The sequence below is a fragment of the Schistocerca serialis genome, unplaced genomic scaffold, assembly GCF_023864345.2.
Source record: "Schistocerca serialis cubense isolate TAMUIC-IGC-003099 unplaced genomic scaffold, iqSchSeri2.2 HiC_scaffold_560, whole genome shotgun sequence".
Classification (NCBI taxonomy): Eukaryota; Metazoa; Arthropoda; class Insecta; order Orthoptera; family Acrididae; genus Schistocerca; species Schistocerca serialis.
In genome coordinates this window covers 50,001-55,000 of record NW_026048147.1, presented here as the reverse complement: position 1 = coordinate 55,000, position 5,000 = coordinate 50,001, and the positions used below count along the sequence as shown (strand labels likewise).

The 5,000-nt window shown below is 51.4% G+C and overlaps 1 non-coding gene across 1 annotated transcript in view; it reads right to left on the bottom strand.

Moving 5' to 3' along the window:
* The window catches only part of LOC126448093 (small subunit ribosomal RNA), a 1,909-nt gene extending 662 nt beyond the window's left edge, over positions 1 to 1,247 (bottom strand). The window contains exon 1 of the ribosomal RNA XR_007583977.1: positions 1 to 1,247. This exon is cut by the window's left edge and continues 662 nt beyond it. This is a non-coding gene — a ribosomal RNA (small subunit ribosomal RNA).
* Positions 1,248 to 5,000: the final 3,753 nt, after the last annotated feature.

The window sequence follows — 5,000 nt, the reverse complement described above, 5'->3', positions numbered from 1 at the left end:
CGTCAATTCCTTTAAGTTTCAGCTTTGCAACCATACTTCCCCCGGAACCCAAAAGCTTTGGTTTCCCGGAGGCTGCCCGCCGAGTCATCGGAGGAACTGCGGCGGATCGCTGGCTGGCATCGTTTATGGTTAGAACTAGGGCGGTATCTGATCGCCTTCGAACCTCTAACTTTCGTTCTTGATTAATGAAAACATACTTGGCAAATGCTTTCGCTTCTGTTCGTCTTGCGACGATCCAAGAATTTCACCTCTAACGTCGCAATACGAATGCCCCCGCCTGTCCCTATTAATCATTACCTCGGGTTCCGAAAACCAACAAAATAGAACCGAGGTCCTATTCCATTATTCCATGCACACAGTATTCAGGCGGGCTTGCCTGCTTTAAGCACTCTAATTTGTTCAAAGTAAACGTGCCGGCCCACCGAGACACTCAATAAAGAGCACCCTGGTAGGATTTCAACGGGGTCCGCCTCGGGACGCACGAGCACGCACGAGGCGGTCGCACGCCTTCGGCTCGCCCCACCGGCAGGACGTCCCACGATACATGCCAGTTAAACACCGACGGGCGGTGAACCAACAGCGTGGGACACAAATCCAACTACGAGCTTTTTAACCGCAACAACTTTAATATACGCTATTGGAGCTGGAATTACCGCGGCTGCTGGCACCAGACTTGCCCTCCAATAGATACTCGTTAAAGGATTTAAAGTGTACTCATTCCGATTACGGGGCCTCGGATGAGTCCCGTATCGTTATTTTTCGTCACTACCTCCCCGTGCCGGGAGTGGGTAATTTGCGCGCCTGCTGCCTTCCTTGGATGTGGTAGCCGTTTCTCAGGCTCCCTCTCCGGAATCGAACCCTGATTCCCCGTTACCCGTTACAACCATGGTAGGCGCAGAACCTACCATCGACAGTTGATAAGGCAGACATTTGAAAGATGCGTCGCCGGTACGAGGACCGTGCGATCAGCCCAAAGTTATTCAGAGTCACCAAGGCAAACGGACCGGACGAGCCGACCGATTGGTTTTGATCTAATAAAAGCGTCCCTTCCATCTCTGGTCGGGACTCTGTTTGCATGTATTAGCTCTAGAATTACCACAGTTATCCAAGTAACGTGGGTACGATCTAAGGAACCATAACTGATTTAATGAGCCATTCGCGGTTTCACCTTAATGCGGCTTGTACTGAGACATGCATGGCTTAATCTTTGAGACAAGCATATGACTACTGGCAGGATCAACCAGGGAGCTGCGTCAACTAGAGCTGAGCAGCCGGCCGCCCGGGAGTGTGTCCCGGGGGCCCGCGCGAACACGCAAGCGTCCGCTCAATTATTCTGCAAACAGGAGGAGGCTGAGCTCCCCTGCACAACACACCTCGAAACCCTCTCAGGTCCCGGCGGCGCGCAGCGCCGTCCTAAGTACTTGGTCGGGTTCGAGAGAGGCGCAATCGCCCGGAGTTAGGCGAGTAGACGCTTTAGGTGCGACCACCCGTGCTCCCAACTGAGCTTGCCGCTGCCGACAGAGGCCCGGGAGCGTGCTGTCGTGGCATTGCCGGCGGGAGACAACACGCGCCACCTACGGTGACCGGCAGCTCCAACGCCAGCGCCACAGAAGGACAAAAGCCCCACTTGGGTGCCGAAGCGAACTCTCCCAGCACAGCGCACGCGCCAACACGTCCGCACAGCTGCGATACAAACCACCTGCGAGAACCGCTGGGGCGACCGAGCAGCAGACGGCGTCGCGGCGCCGAGCGCCGGGCGGCGGCGCATCCTCAGCGCACACAGTCCTCAATCGGACCAGCACACTGCAGATGGCCACCGCGCTTCGCACCGGGCCCGCGAGGACCTACTTTGGCCGCAAGGCGCCGCGAGCAGGGGGCGCCGGCGCGCAGCTGCGCCGCCTGCCGCGTCCGTCGGCCGGCGCGCCTGCCACTGGCCGCCCCCACCAGCCGGCTGTAGCGCGTGCGCCCACGCACCGCGCTGCCAGCACGCCGGGCGGCCCCCCCTCACCGGCCGGGGACGGTCCCACCCAGCCACCGCCGCGTATCGCCTCACACCCAGATCCCCTTTCACGTTCGTGGGCATGGTGGGTCCCCTTTCACGTTCGTGGGCATGGTGGGTATCCATGAAACAACCGGTTAATAGCTCGACCGATCGTCGCCAACACTGATTCACCTCTAGCGAGAACAACCGCACCACAACGGGTTACCAGTTGTTCATTTGCGTAACGTCACCAGCAAACGTAGACGTCCATCGCCATTTGCAACGAGTATTGCATGCCTGTGTCAGGTGTCACAACACACTACGTCTGCCCACATAGACGCAACAACATGTGCACGCCTAGAGAACACGTGGAAGGTAGCCCCCGTACGTATGCGGTGTCCATTGCGCGAACGACTGTCAGCCGGCCTCTGCAGCATGTCGCAGATGTGGAACGCGGTGCAACATGCTATCACAGTGTGTGAGAAGAGACGACTACGTCCGAATACACGCTCCACTACATCAACAGACTGCTCATGCTGATCGCCATCCAGGGCGTCCGTTCCTCCCACACGTCTGAATGGCGTACCACACTGCAATCCAGCTCTTATAGGGAGACGACACGTAGCTGCGTGCACAATATTTGGACTGTATGGTCTGCCGTTGCTAGGCGCAGTCGTCGTACGGTCACACATGTGCCACGATGTATCATTCAGTACATACGGACCAATGTGCAGTACAGTTTGTGGGTTTTGCGTACATCGGCGGACAGGTGACAGGCCGTACCACAACGTAGGCTGAGTACGTCGGCATGCGAAGGGCATTGAACATGCAAACTTCTCAACGACCAGCTTGCGAAGGCAGGGGGGAAGGGGGGGGGGCATGTACGTCCTGCTGCTATCCACATTACAGTGTATAGCAGGAGCATGTGGAAAGTCAGCAACACCTGCAAGGTGTTTAACATGACGCGATACACAGGGGACCGGGCAGTGCGAATAGCGAACTATATTGCGAGGGTTGCGGTTAGGCAACACTACACTAATTTAACGAGTTGCATAACAATTACAGAGCAGGTTCAGCGACAACGTGCGTCAGGTTAAGGCGCAATATAGGTTAGGTTAAGGCACAACATGGGTTACGTTAAAGCACAAATTAGGTTACGTTAAAGCACAAATTAGGTTACGTTAAAGCACAAATTAGGTTACGTTAAAGCACAAATTAGGTTACGTTAAAGCACAAATTAGGTTACGTTAAAGCACAAATTAGGTTACGTTAAAGCACAAATTAGGTTACGTTAAAGCACAAATTAGGTTACGTTAAAGCACAAATTAGGTTACGTTAAAGCACAAATTAGGTTACGTTAAAGCACAAATTAGGTTACGTTAAAGCACAAATTAGGTTACGTTAAAGCACAAATTAGGTTACGTTAAAGCACAAATTAGGTTACGTTAAAGCACAAATTAGGTTACGTTAAAGCACAAATTGGGTTACGTTAAGGCACAACATGGGTTACGTTAAGGCACAACATGGGTTACGTTAAGGCACAACATGGGTTACGTTAAGGCACAACATGGGTTACGTTAAGGCACAACATGGGTTACGTTAAGGCACAACATGGGTTACGTTAAGGCACAACATGGGTTACGTTAAGGCACAACATGGGTTACGTTGAGGCACAACATGGGTTACGTTGAGGCACAACATGGGTTACGTTGAGGCACAACATGGGTTACGTTGAGGCACAACATGGGTTACGTTAAGGCACAACATGGGTTACGTTAAGGCACAACATGGGTTACGTTGAGGCACAACATGGGTTACGTTGAGGCACAACATGGGTTACGTTGAGGCACAACATGGGTTACGTTGAGGCACAACATGGGTTACGTTGAGGCACAACATGGGTTACGTTGAGGCACAACATGGGTTACGTTGAGGCACAACATGGGTTACGTTGAGGCACAACATGGGTTACGTTGAGGCACAACATGGGTTACGTTGAGGCACAACATGGGTTACGTTGAGGCACAACATGGGTTACGTTGAGGCACAACATGGGTTACGTTGAGGCACAACATGGGTTACGTTGAGGCACAACATGGGTTACGTTGAGGCACAACATGGGTTACGTTGAGGCACAACATGGGTTACGTTGAGGCACAACATGGGTTACGTTGAGGCACAACATGGGTTACGTTGAGGCGCAAATTAGGTTACGTTGAGGCACAAATTAGGTTACGTTGAGGCACAAATTAGGTTACGTTGAGGCACAAATTAGGTTAGGTTAAGGTACAATATGGGTTAGGTTAAGGTACAATATGGGTTAGGTTAAGGTACAATATGGGTTAGGTTAAGGTACAATATGGGTTAGGTTAAGGCACAACATGGGTTAGGTTAAGGCACAACATGGGTTAGGTTAAGGCACAACATGGGTTAGGTTAAGGCACAACATGGGTTAGGTTAAGGCACAACATGGGTTAGGTTAAGGCACAACATGGGTTAGGTTAAGGCACAACATGGGTTAGGTTAAGGCACAACATGGGTTAGGTTAAGGCACAACATGGGTTAGGTTAAGGCACAACATAGGTTAGGTTAAGGCACAACATAGGTTAGGTTAAGGCACAACATAGGTTAGGTTAAGGCACAACATAGGTTAGGTTAAGGCACAACATAGGTTAGGTTAAGGCACAACATAGGTTAGGTTAGGGCACAACATAGGTTAGGTTAAGGCACAACATAGGTTAGGTTAAGGCACAACGTAGGTTAGGTTAAGGCACAACATAGGTTAGGTTAAGGCACAACATATGTTAGGTTAAGGCACAACATAGGTTAGGTTAAGGCACAACATAGGTTAGGTTAAGGCACAACATAGGTTAGGTTAAGGCACAACATAGGTTAGGTTAAGGCACAACATAGGTTAGGTTAAGGAACAACATAGGTTAGGTTAAGGCACAACATAGGTTAGGTTAAGGCACAACATAGGTTAGGTTAAGGCACAACGTAGGTTAGGTTAAGGTACAAC